This window comes from Pangasianodon hypophthalmus, chromosome 20 (genome assembly GCF_027358585.1).
Source record: "Pangasianodon hypophthalmus isolate fPanHyp1 chromosome 20, fPanHyp1.pri, whole genome shotgun sequence".
Lineage (NCBI taxonomy): Eukaryota > Metazoa > Chordata > Actinopteri > Siluriformes > Pangasiidae > Pangasianodon > Pangasianodon hypophthalmus.
Window position 1 is genome coordinate 9621891 of NC_069729.1, and position 16669 is coordinate 9638559.

The following is a 16669-nucleotide window of genomic DNA, read 5'->3' on the forward strand; positions in this document are numbered from 1 at the left end:
TGTTTTCATCTAGAAAGCTTTCAAAAATGTCACAAAAACAAGTCCTGAGATTTTATTTGTACAAACATAAAAATAAAGAAAATGCACATTGAGACTACATTTCATTATTACAAAAGAAATGCTGGTTAAACTAACAGAAGTGAGACTAAGCAATAAAGCAAGGGTGCCTTAGCAATCATTTGCATTGTTCCCTGGTTTGTAAGATGCCTGCAAGGTTCTTCTAGCCATCTCAAGAACTCCCTCCTTGGTTTTGTTTCCCCCAATGAAGCCACTGGCATGAACAAAGACACAGTCAGGGATTCCACTTAATTGGGATAAGGCATCGTCCCTAAGCCCACGCCATTCCTCCAGCAGCGACAGCCTGTGTAATGAGTGGATAAAGAAACAATTGGTGAATTACAGGACAAATGCCAGAATCCCTTCATTATAGTGACAATTCCATAGAGAAAAAATATTACATAGAAATTATAAAGTTATGTACATTATATGGCCAAAAGTATGTGGACACTTGACCATCACACCCACATGTGCGCCTTCCCCAAACTTTTGCCACAAAGTTTGAAGCACACAACTGTCTAAAATGTCTTTCTATGCTATAGGATTAAGAATTCTCTTTAAGGGGCTCACCTGTTCCAGCAATGACAATTTCCCTTTGCACAAACTGAGGTCCATAAAGCCATGGTTTATCAAGGTTGTTTTTGAAGAACTCAAGTGGTCTGCACAGAGTCCTTACCTCAACTCCACCAAACATTTTTGGGATGAATTTGGGAATAATGCTTACTGCATGCCAGGTCTTGTTGTTCAACATTAGTTCCTGACCTCACTAATGCTCTTATGGCTGAATGGGCACAAATCCTCCCTTTCCTGTCCAAAACCCTTGAAAGAGCTGTTTTCAATCAATTCTCCATTTTTCTCACACAGAACAACCTCCTGGACACAAGGAAGTCTGGCTTCAAAAGCAGACACTGTGCTTTTTCTGCACGAAGACTGCTCTGCTTTCTGTCACTGAAGCCTTATGACCAGCAAGATCATCCGTTCTCATCTTACCTGACCTCTCTGCTGCCTTTGACACTATCAATCATCCTCCTGTCAACACTCTCCGGTCTAGGCATCACTGGAACGGCTCTGTGCTGGGTGGATCTCAGATCTCTGGATCTATCTCTCAGGGAGAACCTTCAAGGTTATCATGGAGGGGAGAAGTGTATGAATCTCAGCAACTCACAACAGGGGTTCACCAGGGGTCAATTCTGGGCCCACTGCTCTTTTCTATTTATACTTCATCTCTGGGGCCTGTGAGAGTCTCATGGCTTCTCATATCACTGCTATGCTGATGACACTCAGCTCTATTTGTCCTTCTAGCCTGAAGAGCCATTGATCTCAGCACACATCTTTGCCTGCCTGTCTGACATCTTGGGCTGGATGAAGAAATGCCACCTTAAGCTCAACTTGGCATGAGCTTCTCGTCATCCCTGCCTGCCCCTCAATCAAACACAACCTCACCATACAGCTAGGCTCAACCACATTCAAGCCAAATAGGACAACTAGAAACCTTGGGGTGACTTTTGATGACCACATGAACTTTAAGAGTAAGAGTAAGATATTCCTTTATTTGTCCCGCAGTGGGGAAATAGCATAAGAGCTGTTGCAGCCAGCAGCCAGCTCGCGCCGGCGCCGGAGCTGAATGTCCACAGACCACATTTCAACAACTGCCTGGTCCTGTAGGTTCATTCTGTTTAACATGAAGAAAATCAGACCCTATATCAGTTATCATGCCACACAGCTGCTAGTCCAGACTCTTATCTCAAAACTGGACTACTGAAACACACTACTCCTGGGCCACCCAGCCAGCTCGATCAAACCCTTCACATGACTCAGAATGCAGTGGCACATCTTGTTTTCATCCAGCACAAAAGGACCCACGTCACATCCCGCTTCGTCTCCCTCCACTGGCTTCTTGTAGCTGCCCACATCAAATTCAAAAAAAAAAACCTCTAAAAACATCTGACCAGTTCTGATGGAAGATTAACTTGTACCAGAATGATGGGAAGAGATGGGAAGAGAAGGAAAAGAAGGGCTTATGTTCCAAAGCATACCACACCATCTATCAAACATGTGGAAGCAATGTTATGGCATGGGCATGTATGGCTGCCAATGGAACTAGGTCTCTGGTGTTTATTGATGATGTGACTCCTGACAGAAGTAACAGGATGAATTCTGAAGCATATAGAGCTATACTTTCTGCTCAGATTCAGTCACATGCTGCAAAAATGACAGGACCGCCCTTCACAGTACAGATAGATAATAACCCAAAACATACCACAAAAGCAACCCAAGGCCCTCTTAAGGCAAAGAAATTAAATGTTCTTAATGTCCGATGACCTCAACCCAATTGAGCAGGCTTTTCACTTACTGAAGGCAAAACTGAAGGCAGAAAGACCTACAAACAAGCAGCAGCTGAAGGCAGCTGCCATAAAGGCCTGGCTAACCATCTCAAGGGAGGAAACTCAACATTTGTTGATGTCCATGGGTTCCAGATTTCAGGCAGTAATAGACTGCAAAGGATTTGCATCCAAGTATTAAAAATAATCCTAATATTTATGATTGTTAGTTTGTCCAATTACTTTAGAGCCTGTGAAAATGGAGGGACTCTGCAACAAATGGCTGTAATTCCTAAATGGATAATGCAATATATTTGTTAAACCCCTTGAATTTAAGCTGAAAGACTACACTTCAATAGCATCTTTACTGCTTCATTTCAAATCCACTGCAGTGGTGGACAGAGGCAAACTTACAAATTTAGTGTGTCACTGTCCTAATACTTATGGAGTTTCTTATGGGTAAAAGCATTACCCAGATAAACTAACTCCCAATCAAAGTTAAATATCAATTCAGAAAATAAAAGCAATTAACAAGGGCAGCAGCTCAACATACTGGTTAAATAGAGTTCTCTTCGTGCTCGCCCATAAATGTTTTTTTTTTGTTTTTTTTTTTTAACTGAGGAACCTGAAAAAGGCCAACCTACTACAACTCATGGTCAAGCCTGTGGAAACCATACTGACATACTGTATTACATTATATGTTTAAAAATTTTTATTTGGAATTTCGCACAATGATATCTTTCGCAATTGCACATTTTAAATTATTTAAACAAAAACACTGAACTTCACAATTACATACAATGAAAGTACCAATTTAAATTCAAAATAAATACATAAAAAAGTAATAAAATAAGCAGAAAAAACAAACAAACAATAAACTGCCAACAAGACATAAAATCTCACATCTCTCCCAACCCTAACCCTCCAGAACTCAGCCTGACAGTGGCTGACAACAGAAAAAGTAGAGCATAATTTAAAAAAAAAAAAAAAACCCACTAATGATCACGTTTTTGAAGAAAGGAAATAGAAGGAGACCAGTTATTTTCAAATGACGGAAGGTTTTTTTTTTTTTTTTTTTTCCAAAACATTGTGTTTTTTTAAGCAGTGATTACCCCATAAGAGACAAACTGTTGCTGCACCAATGTAAGACTCGTACATTTTTCAGAAACTCCAAATATAACTAATATAGGATTGGGCTCAAGATGTCTGCCAAGAGTGTCTGAATAAACCTGGAATATTTCTGTCCTGAAACTTTGTAACTTCGGACAAAGGGCACAGCATTGAGACAAATTTGCATCTAGCGACTGATATTTGTCACATTGAAGGGATACTTCTGGGAATAATTTGTTCAATTTTTCCTTAGAATAATGGAGCCTGTGGAGCACTTTAAATTGTATGAAACAATATCTAGAACTGATGGAACAATTGTGCACAACTTCAAGACCATGGTCCAAATTTCAGTAGGAAGTTTCACACCCAGGGCCTCCTCCTAGGCCAATTTAATTTTCTCCATGGAGGGTGGGTTCAGATGTTCCAAAGCATTATATATAAAGGAGATCACACCACTTACCCTTGGACAGTCTTTCAAAAACACATCCAGATACAAAGGTTTGGGACTTACATAGTTAGGCAAGGGAGCCTTAACAAAATCTCTAATCTGAAGGTATCTGACATGGATGGGAGAAATTAGAAGTTTGTTGAAATAGAAAGTAAAAAAGACATTCGGAAAAAAACTAAAATGTGCCCTTAATTGTTTCCAGATGTGAACAGAATTATGATGTGAACAGAATTATCTTTGATAGGATAGAAGTAATGCATTAATGGAATATGGATGACAATCCTCTTGTTCCAGCTTCAGCCAGTCCCCCCTTCATGTTCATCATCAATCAAAGAAATATAAGCAATCATTTGTAGCCCAATAATAATAAGTAAAATTAGGTAGGGCTAACTCCCAAGTAATTTTGGTTTACAAAGATGTTTGCTGATTCTGTGAGTTCTATAGTCCCAAATACAAGAGACCACAATAGAATCCAGTTTCTTGAAAAAAGAATTAGGGAGGAACAAGGGAATCTTCTGCACCAGATATAGAAGTTGTGGGAGAAATATCATACTGATTGCATTAACCCTACGTAAAAGAAAGATAGGAAGAATTCTCCAGAACTTAAGATTACTTCTGAGTTTGGCCAGCAGGGGGTGAAAATTTGCTTCAAACAAGGAGGAGAACTTTTGTGACCTCAATTCCTAAATATGTAAACCGTTCTGATGTGATCCTAAAGGGGAGATGATGAAGCCAAGAGGGGTTCTTTATGACAACTGGCATTAGTTCACTCTTATCCCAATTAATTTTATATTCTGAAAACATACCAAATATATTCATCAAATTAAGTATATCGGAATGCTAATTTTGGGATTAGAATTAAAGTACATCGTCTACATATAACAAAAATTCATTGTTGTATTTTTAGTATTATATCCCATAATGCCTAAATGGGATCGAATTAGCAGAGAGGTCTCAGCTAATGGCTCAATTGCTGATGCAAACAGAAGTGATGACAGCAAGCAACCCTATTTTGTACCTCCGTGTAGATCAAACTGAGATGCAACACTGCGAATAGATAGGGCCACTCATCCCCTGAGGGTATATATATAATGTTGAAAAGACATCTAAGATTATGAGAGGAATTGTGCTTTGGTATAAAACCAGTTTGATCTGGGTGCACTAATTGACCAATTACAACATTTAATCTCCATGCTAAGGTTTTGACCAACATTTTTTTGGTCTATGTTTAAGAGTGAAATCAGTCTGTAGAAGTCTAGGTTCCTCTGAATTCCTTCCTTTTTTTAGGAACCACAGTTATGACTGCCTCTTCCATAGTGGGTGGCAAAGCTTGGTCCTTAAATGACTGTCTATAAACTCTTTGTAAGGTGATAGCAATTTGTCATAAACCTCATATAGTTCATTAGAAAGCCTGCACTCTAAAAAAAAAAAAAAAAAAAATTATCCCTGTGGCTAGTGAGAAAAGCTTAAAATAAAGAACAATTTTGACATAATTAAATTTGTTACATGTACATGTATTAGGGAGTTGATAACTTATTTTAAGAAGTTTGTCAAACTGAAAAGAAAGAAATCTGTCTCAGCTTATTAATATATGGATTTTGAACAAACAGTTAGTGAAACTTGAAAATCTAGTGAGCAAACTTAACAAAAAACAAAAAACTGAGAACAGACCTGGACCTTGTCTGAACATGCCAGAGCCAGACCACGCCTATAGGAGGAGAAGCAACAGTAGAAACGAACAACGAAGGAACAAACGCGAGTGCACACATTAAAGGTACGTGCTGAGGAGCCTAACTATTTCTGATTTGTTTTACTAGCAACAGCTATCAAAATATATCAGCACAGTGCAAAAAATCGTTGTCACAGGACACTAAATTTTAAAGTAACGTTACAGCTTGCCCCTTGCTAATTTGACCGTTTGAAAGTTCAGCTAGCTAGCCACCATCTTCTAAGCTTCCTACAGCATGTAGGAATTTGGAGTTAGTGAAGTTGACCTCTAGCTATCGCGTCTTCAGTTTTCTTATGTTTTGTTTTACAGTGGCAGCCGAATGACTAATCGGCAATGAATGTTTGTAGCATTAGTTCAAACACTGCACATGATTGAGAATAAGTCTTGCATTGTCCTAATTTAAATTTGGCACTATTGATAAAATTTTGTGTATTATTTGACATTTTCAACTAAACCTGTAACAAATGTAGGTTACTAATTTTTTTTTTCTGCGGAGGAGTTTGATTCTGTTGTAGAAGCACCATTTTGTTGTGTTGTACTTGTTGTGTTGTAAGATTAACCATGTTGTAGAAGTGTCATTTTGTTCATTTTTACGTCAGTGCTTGAACGATCTTGTAATGTGTTTGTATATAAGAACATTTTTTTTATTTAACAATGTTTGATAGTCAGACATGTTTAGACACAATTAGACACTAGACACAGTTAGACCAATTTCATTGAATCTACAAATAGTTTGTCTTCGTGTTTCCACCAGAGTGTGATTCACATGACTGATGCACAGCCACCTCATTTTCTGTTTCTCAAGTTACTGTTTTTTGGCACTTCTACAACATTTTTTTTTTTTTTATGAACACTACATTACAAATCAAAGCATTATAGGCAACATAAGTTAGATTGCACCACAATCTAATCTACTAATTAGTAAGCACCACAGCACACCAAAAGATTCAGTTTAAGTAATTGGCCTACTCGTAAAACACTTTAGTTTTTAAAATGAATTGGATATGTAAAATTTGCAAATTTGATACGCCAAGGAAGACTGATCCCTTAAAGCATTATAGACTTAGACATGGCCATGGTGGAGAATTTCTCCCTTGTCTTTATTGAGAGTGTTATTGCTCATTTAAAACATGGGGCAGCCTGCAAACCCATCTATCAAGAAGCCACTCGACAAGTGCAACAGTGGCACGAACAGAAGTCCTGTCTTTAAAATGTCCTTGTTGCTCTTTAAACACTATCTCCACAGAAAGAGAATACTTTGAGCACATTGGCCGTCATTTAAAAAACAGGAAACTGTCTCTTTTGTTTTTGAAAATTGTTCTTTCAAAACCAACATTTATGGAACATATGCTTCTCATAGGAGCCGAAAGCACACTCCCCACTCCTAGCCTGAGCTTTTGCAGAGGTTTGTAAATCCTTTAAATGCAGGGGATGATCCTGTTGTTGAGGATGATACACAGGGAGCAGTGAGCAAACTTACAGATGAAGAAATTAGAGAATTGCCTAACTTTATTGAGAAAACTCTAGCCCACCTGCTGCTGAAATTGGAAGGCATATTCAATGTACCCACAAAGGTGTATTGATGAGTTAGTGGAAGAATTGCACTCTCTTTCTTCATCAGCTTCAGGTCCTATTTTAAAAGAGATTTTACAGTCATGCTTAAAGAATCATAATTGTGAGGTTTGTGATTTGGTAATCTCAGAGATGGTGACAGACCTATGTGAGTGCAATCCAATTACATTAGCTCTAAAGAGTAATGGTCCTCTTTCCACATTCCACAAAAGAAGAGAGTATTTCAGGAAGCATTTTTCCATGGTGGAGCCCATTGAGTATTTGCACAGTGCCACGGAGCAGAGAAGTTTCCAATATTTACCTATTTTGAAGTCATTACTTGAGGTTTTGAAGAAAAACGAAATCCAGGATTTGCTCACTCATTGTGAAACAGACAGGATTTGAATCTCAATACTGTTCATTTCAAGATGGCACAAATTTAAAAACAATAAGTTGCTATCAGAACATAATCCAGCCATTTCTCTAATTCTTTATGTGGCCGTGTATTGGGTTCTAGCTAATGTGCCACCTTTGCTCAGGTCCTTGTTGACATCAATCTACCAGCCGTCCTCTGCAAGGCTGAGGATTTAAAATGGTTTGGCTATAGTGCAGTGTTAGAACCACTGCTAAAAGATCTTGCCAGCCTAAAAGAGGAAGGACTTTACATTCCTTCTTTAGGAATAAATGTCAAAGGTACTGTGTACTTTGTTATCGCCGATAACCTCGGTTCCCACTCTATTGGAGGATTTGTGGAGAGCTTCTCAAGTACACTTGTCTGCAGGTTCTGTCTTGGAGAAAAATCCCAGTTCCAAGTAAGTGAAGTCAGAACAGGAGCATTTTGTCCTAGGACAATGCAAGAGCACAGGGTGCATGTTCAGACAGCACACGGGGATAAAAATCAGTCTCATTGTTATGGAGTAAAGAGACAGTGCCCACTGACTGAAAAACTAAAACATTTTGATGTCTTATGTGGCTACCCACCTGATTTGCTACATGATCTTTTTGAAAGTATTGTACCTTTAGAGTTAGCACTGTGCCTAAATGCCTTTAATCAAACAGAAATACTTCATACTTCATGAATAAAACAGATAAAACAGATGCACCACAACCAGTTCCATTGACTTTTGCTGCAAGAAAAAGTGTTGGTGGGAATGCTCATGAAAATTGGGCTTTGCCTTCTTCCTCTTATAGTTCGAGAAAGAATACCAGAGAGTGAACCCATTTGGCTGGTCCTTCTTAACCTTAAGGACATAGTTGAACTTGTGCTTTCCCCTGTTCATACTGAGGAAACTATTTGTTTTCTTGATAGCAAGATTTCTGAATATCGGCACAGATTCCTGGCGGCTTTTCCACAGGAAAGACTAATCCCAAAGCATCATTTTCTAGAGCACTACCCAGAGCTGATAAAGAGTTTTGGTCCACTTGTGTCTTTGTGGACTATGCGCTTTGAAGCTAAACATAGCTTTTTTGTGGTCAGGCATACCCGCAGCTTCCGAAATATTCTGTTGTCTCTTGTGGTGAAGCATCAGTTAATGGTTGCATGCCATCTGCATGGCAGTAAAATTGTACAATCATCTCTTCAGGTAACAAAACTGTCAACAGTGAACAGTGAGGGAAGACCTTAAGAATGCACTGGAAACAAAATTCCCTGGTGAGTCGTTTGTCCAGTTGGCGCAAACAGTGTGTTACAGTGGCACCAGTTATTCCACTGGAATGATCTTGGCATATGGTTCAACAGGTGGTCTGCCAGATTTTGTGGAGTTAATTCAGATATTTCTTATGAAAGGGCAAGCTGGCTTCATTGTGAAATGTTTAAATTCATGGTATATTGAACATCTTAGAAGCTATGAGCTTGAAAACACAAGAAATGTTGTGTTTTCAAGTCATTGAGCCTACATGTTCCCTACATGTAGTAAGTCATCATCCTACATGTTCCCAATGGCAGCATACACAGTTCGAGGAAAGCGCATGGTGACCCTAAAGCATCACATTTATTTTCCATAGAGGGTGAAAGTCATTACACCTCGTCATTTGTTTGACATAATCCACAAAACTTCATAAAATGCATAATTAATAATGATACCATCCCTCCAATATATGGGGTTATAGTTTCATGAAGAAAATGACAAGGAATTTTACATTAATATACTGGATGTATTCTACTGTAACTAATTGACATGACATGGTTTCTATTACAGATGCCCCAATGTCTGAGTTAACCAAACTTCGGATCATTCTTCAAGACCATGACACTTGTAAATTGGATTTGCCTCATGGAATCCCTGGGACTGTGGGCAAGCTCGAGTCTGTTGTGAGAGAGACATTCGGGCTTAATGGGAACCTAACTTTGCATTATAAGGATCCTGATTTTGGAGATGAATATTTTTCTTACCTCAACAAGTGAACTCAAGGACAAGGACACAATTAAGGTGGTACAGACCAGAGAGAACTGCGGTGGGTGGTGAAGACAGCCCAGTGTATCATTGGAGTGAAAATCTGGACCTGGAACAAATCTACGTCAACTGCTGCTTTAAGAAAACCCTCAGCATCATCTGGGACCCATCCCACCCTGGACACTCCCTGTTTGTCCCCTTGCCATTGGGGAAATGCTACTGGTCCACACACACACACACACACACACACACACACACACACACACACACACACACAATAAGGAACAGCTTCTCTCCAGAGCTGACCATGACCCCCATATGTTGGGCTTCCCCAAACTTTTGCCTCAAAGTTGGAGACACATGAGAGTCTAAACTGTCTCTGTATGCTGTAGCATTAAGATTTCACTTTACTGGAACAAAGGGGCCTACCCCAAACCTGTTCCAGCATGACAGTGCCAGAACACAAAGCACGGTCCATAAAGACATGGTTGGACCAGGTTGGTTTGGAAACACTCAAGTGGCCTGCACAGAGCTCTGACCTTAACCACAGTGAACACTTTTGGGATGAACTGAAATGCCAACTTCACACCAGGCCTCCTTGCCCAGCCTCAATAATGCTCTTGTGGCTGAATGGGCACAAATCAAAGAATAACATGCCAAAATCTAGTGGAAAGCCTTCCCAGAAGAGCAGAGACTGTTATAGCAGCAAAAAGGGGGGTTCAACGCTGGAACTAGATCTTCAACAAGCACATCTGGTTGTGATGGTCAGGGGTCCACATATTTTTGGCCACATAGTGTAGACCAGATGTGAGCCTAACACTCTGTCTTCTGTCTCTCTGTTGGGTGTTGTATTATTGCAAGTAATCATATCTTCCATAAAGTTGCATGTTGCTGATCTTCACTGTAAATTTCCTGGTGAATCTCGACAGCAAGAAATATGTGATCTAACAAAGCTAATATTCAATAAATTAGGTCTTCCTGACCAGTGATGGTTAGGTACTTTTCAGTTTGTTGTAATATCTATTCAAGCACAATGAGCACTCAAAAACAGAGTCAAATTCTTTATATACGCAAGTGCAATCTGCATAAAACACATTCTAAGCTGACAGCTGAAGACGTAAGTGACCGATAGCTAGCCTAAACAAAAAAATTCAGAAATGAATGCAAATAATCAAATAGAACTTCATACTTACAATTTAATTACAATATTTACATATTACCAAGATAAAATAAGATATACTAGTGTGCAACACTGTTTCAGATTAAGCTAGTCAACTAACCACTACTACTATAGCGCCAAGAGTGTACTGTCCAATGAGCGTTGAAATATTTTTTCTATGCAAAACCCACCCAAATTCAATTCAATTCAATTCAATTTTATTTGTATAGCGCTTTTAACAATGGACATTGTCACAAAGCAGCTTTACAGAAATAAATGGATTCACAAAAATATATTGTAAATATTTAAATTTATCCCAAACACACTTCCATTCACTCCCAGAGATGCACAGCTTCCAGGCAGGACTCAAAATGACGTGATAATAGCCTGTTGACCAATGTGTGATAATCTTCCATTTCATTAAAACATATTATATAGTAGCACAGCGTCTCTGAGTTGTCAATGCTGTGTTGGGGGCTTTCAAAGGAGATTTTCATGCAGGCTGCACTGTCCACCAAAACCAGTTTGCGATAAATGAATGTACAGCACAATATTGCAGTGAGATATTTGATAATGTGATCTGCTTAATATTAAATTCCAACAGAGTGACAAATAGTATAGATCCACATGGTGAGGACATTAACAGTATGACTAACTGTGTCACAGGCTACATCAATTTCTGTGTTGAAAACATCATTCCCACCAGAGAAGTTCACTGCTTTCCCAACAATACACTCTGGATAACCATTGAGCTGAAGGCACTCCTAAACAAGAAGAATAATTAGGGACAAAGAAGGCAAAGTGGGTACAGAGAGAACTAAAAGGGAAGATAAAGGAGTGCAAGGACTTAAAAGAAAAAAAGAGCAATGAGCAAACTGAGGGAAGTACAGATTGGGCCAACAAGCTGAACTGGTTCTTCAACTGGTTCAACACTGGGTCCCAGCTGTCCCTCCCCACACATACTCAACCATGTAGTACACATTACTACAACATAGACAGCTGCACCCACCCTCCCCTTCTAATCCACTTTAGAGGTCAAAATGGCAGATGCTCCTGTTCTCAGCCATCTGCTTGCTGGTTCCCCCCTTGAACCCAGCAAAGAGATTGCCAATACCTCACCTCTACATCACAGGCTGGAGAACACATCCTGCACAGACACCACCAGCATGGACAGGAGGTTCGATGTGCTTCCGCTGGGTCAACTGTCACTCCAGACCAGGTTAAAAGGGAACTGTTTAGACCCAGTCAAGGCAACAAAGCCAGAAAGCATTAGGCCAAAGATACTTAAGGCCTTAAGATCAGCTCTGATAAGTACTTCAGTCACTCATCAGCCTGAGCCTGAGGAAAGGAGAAGTATCCTCACTATGGAAAATGAATTGTCTAGTTCCAGTTAAAAAGAATGCATGCCCAACAGCTTTCAGTGACTGTAGACCAGTTGCATTAACACGTCACATGATGAAGACCCTGGTTCTTCTCAGTCCTAAAGCTGACTCATCACTGGAGTTTGTGTATCAACAAGTCAGTGTAGATGATGCCATTATCTATCTACTACAAATGGCCCACTCCCACTTGGAAAAATCTGGCAGTACCGTGAGGGTCATGTTCTTTGACTTTTGCAGTTTTCCTGGATCACTGATTACCTGACAACTAGACCCCAGTTTGTGCAGTTGAGGAACTGTGTGTCAAACAAGATGGTGTTCCACAAGGAACAGTTCTTATCTCCTTTCTTGTTCACACTGTACACCTTAGATTTTAAGTACAACTGGAGGACATGTCATCTACTTCGTTGAGTGATTTGGAAGGAACAACATAGACAAGACAAAGGAGATAGTGGTGGTCTTTAGAAGATCCAAGACCCCAGTGACTCCCTTCTTTATCCTTGGGGAGTATGTGGAACTGGTGGAATCCTACAAGTACCCTGGGGTACACATAGACAACGGACTGGACTGGACATGTAATACTGAGGCAGTCTACATGAAGAGACAAAGCAGACTCTACTTTTTGAAGAAGCTCAGATCTTTGAATGTATGCAACAGTCTTTGAATGTATGTCCTACCAGTCAGTTGTCATGGGCACCTTTTACATCTTACATCTTTTATGTAGCAGTATGCTGGAGCAGGAGATGCCAGCAGACTAAAGAAACTAATAAGGAAAGCTGGACAGGTCATTGGGAGGAATCTGGGCTCCCTGGATTCAATTTTGCAATTAAGGGACTGGCTAGACCTCAGGTTCTTACTACCAGTGCTGAGATACCACCACATCCTGATCTGTACAGATAACATGGTGACAGTCAAATATGTAAATCAACATTGGTGAATGTAACCAGACACTGTATATGGGGCAGAGATAAAGACAGAGGAAAGTAGATGAACACATGATGTAATGAATAGGTAATAACCTTCATAATGGAACATATACACATTTTCCTCTTATGTGGCCAAGCTACAAATTTGTTTACAGTGGACTGGCTTTACATCCCAGGGTACCCTCATCCATGTGTTACCTTCTGGCTTTCTGTTTTAGTTATACTGTCATAGTTGTTAAATACCCTTTTAAGCAATTGTGTGCTCTTATCTCACCTAATAATCTCTTTTGTCTGTCTGTCAAGCTGCATGTGCATATCTGCTGCCCAAGGCGATGTACAAACTGAGCAAACTAGGCAAAACAAACATGAGAAACAAAGAAACAGGCAAGAAGTCAAAAAACCGAAATGAGAAACACTGGACAAACGGCTTGGTAATGTTCAGGCGGCAAACACTGAAACAATGTTGCGCACTAAGGACAAAGACAAACGGGGGTTTACATAAAAAAAACTAATTAAAGGGAAAACTTAAACAGGTGAGAATGATGATGACACATAGGGGAGACGACCAACGACAATGGGAGGAGACAGGACATGAACCAAAACGAAACACACATAAAAGTAAACAAAGTCCTGTCAACCAGGGAGCACTCTGGCACTCAGTGTGAGGGGGAAATACCTGACAGAGGGATCACAAGGTTTTTTTTTTAAACTCTTTCTCTGTTCTCTTTTTAAACTCTAACCTAATCTAGTGTCTCCATTTATAACGGATGCTATAAAAATATAATAATTTAAAGCCTGAGATGTTTTAATGTTTTTTTTTTGTTTGTTTCTTTGTAATTTACAAAAGGAACCAGCAAAACCTCATATCTCCAACCATGATAAAGTAAAATTAGCTGTCACTCTGGATTTGTGGATGTGATATTTGCCCAACAAGCACAAGATTTTAACAACATTGTGCAAAAGGATAGAACCAGTGTTACTGAATAGCAACAGAACCATTTCTTCTTTGACATTGAATAAGTTATTGAATGAGGTAAAAATAAGTAGCAAGATCTCAGTCCAGAATGAAGTTGAATAGGGACATCTAAAAAATACATGAGGCACCGATTCATCTTCAGAGCCACAGAAAGAACATTCCGTTTGGATTCCTATAAATTTAGAGTAATAATAAAGAATAAAGAATTAATAAAGAATAAATTGCAAGTCTAAAAATTATGAAGGATTTTACTATGAATCTCTTTAACCTTAGCTGGTATTACAAGATGGTTGTGTACAGACCAGACATTATGCAAAAGATAATGACGGAGTCTGTCATCATAAAACCTCAGATTTTGTCGCAACACTGCTCACATAATGTAAAGTTTTTCTAACATGTTTATTGCTGCACTTGTGATTTAAGACATCCACTCCTCCTATCATCAGGCGTGGTGGTTCTTCCTTTAATGCTGACTATTGTATTGAGGATTTGATAAGATGAAGAAGTTGAACTGAAATGCCATTAAAACACAATCGTCTGTTCAATATATTTTCCTTCTTGGCCGTTGACTGTGACTGGTGTCACTTCCAAATACAAACACACCCCATAGTATACGCCCACCCACAACACTGATTGGCAAGTGTCAGGCAGAAGTAGTCACAAGAAGAGCGACCTTAACTCTGATCTAGAAAATTTTTTTGGAAGGAACCCATTTAGCCGTTCTCTATCTACTATGAGGAGAGGAAGGCTGGAGACTATGAGGAAAGGAAGTCTCCAGCGGAGCTCCCTCCAGAGGCTGACAGGACGGCCTTCCTTGCAAAGCTCCGGCTAGAGGCCTGTGTGGTGGCCTCACCTACAGAGCACCCTACAGAGACCAACAAGGTGGACTCCCCTTGGCAAGCCCCAGCCAGAGGCTAATGTGACGGCCTCACCTTAAGAGCTCCAGCCTAAGACCAACGAGGTGGTATCCCTCGCCAAGCTCCAGCTAGAGGCCAACATGGCGGCCTCACCTACAGAGCTCCAGCCTGAGACTAACGAGGTGGTCTTCCCTGCCGAGCTCCAGTCAGAGGCCAACGTGGCGGCCTCGCTTCCAGAGCTCAAGCCTGAGGCCAAAGGGCGGCTTCACACACCAGGTTCCTGCCAGAGGCCGACGGCACAGCCTCCCAAGTTCTGCTCCAGCTTGAGGCCGATGGTGCGGCCTCCCAAGTCCTGCTCCTGCCAGAGTCTGACGGCATGGCCTCTCAAGTCCTGCTCCTGCCAGAGTCCGACGCCGTGGCCTTCCAAGTCCTGCTCCTGCCAGAGGTCGATGGTGTGGACTCCCACATCCTGCTAATGCCTGAGATTGATAAGGCGGCCACCCAAGCCTTGTTCCTGCATGAGACCGATGAGATGGCCTCCCACACCATGCTCACGCCTGAGACGAAGGAGCCGGCCTCCCACGTCGTGCTCAAGCCTGAGAATGACAAACCGGCCTCCCAAGCTTGGTCCTGACACCTGACACCGACAAACATGTCCCAGCCCCGCCATCTGACCCCGGCCAGCCTGTCATTGACCCACCGCCTGCTTCCCGCCAAAATGCCCAATGTCTGCTTCCCAGCTCCTCTGGCACAGTAAAACAATGCCTACCTTGGGACCTTGGGTCTTGGTGAACATTTTGCCCAGAGGGGTGGGACCACCACAGGAGAGCTTCTGTTGGCGCTTAGAGAGAACCGCTCTTCTGTCAGGTATTTCCCCCTCATGCAGAATGCCAAGTGCAAAAACACTCAGAGCGCTTAAGCAACCGGCAGGGCGACAGCGTGTGCTTCCACACTGTGTCTTTATGTTGCCATGTGTGTTTTTATTTTCATTTCTATCCTGTCTCCACCCCTGCTACCGAGGTGAATCGGAGCAGCAGGTGAATCAGATAAAGAGTCTTTGGGATATTTGTGTATCTGGGCTGATGTTATGCATATTTTGCATCTGAAATTTGGCAGACACTGTATCTCTGTGTATACAAAAATTCAAACAGTAAAAATATCAAAATTTGTGTGTGTACAAATAGAAAACACAATTGCAAATACAATTTGCAATTAGTTTTGAAAATAGTCTGGAAAATACTTCCATACAGCCCCTTTCACAAGCAATTTGCAAACCTGAAGCTGATGGTTGCTTACTCTGATGATATACAATCATTTATATGTAAAGCACTTTGAAATTTTAAACTAAAGAGCTACACAATTATTATTATTATTATTATTATTATTATTATTATTATTATTATTATTATCGTTGTTGTATTTGGCAACAGACTTGTCTGTTTGGCCATATTATTTCAGTAATATAAAGATGTTACTAGTTTTTGTCAGGCATTTCCCCCTTGCGCTGAGTATCCGAGCGCTCAGCACGTTTAAGCTACCGGTAGCACAACGGCACACTCTTCTGGGTTAACATATGTGTTTTGTTTTCATTCATGTCTTGTCTCCTTCTCTGTCTTGTCATTGGATACACCTTCATGTGTCATGTCTCACCTGTTCCTAGTTTCCCCCTTGATTATTCTTTATTTAAACCCCCCGTGTGTCTTTGTTCATCACGCAGTATTGTTCAGTGTTTCGCTGCCTGACTCTACCTAGCAGTTATGTTT

General features: G+C 40.5%; 1 protein-coding gene across 2 annotated transcripts in view; it reads right to left on the minus strand.

Annotated features, from left to right (window-relative positions):
* timm17a (translocase of inner mitochondrial membrane 17 homolog A (yeast)) overlaps positions 1-16669 on the minus strand; it is a 109706-nt gene that overhangs the window by 41278 nt on the left and 51759 nt on the right. The gene's annotated exons all lie outside the window — the stretch shown is intronic.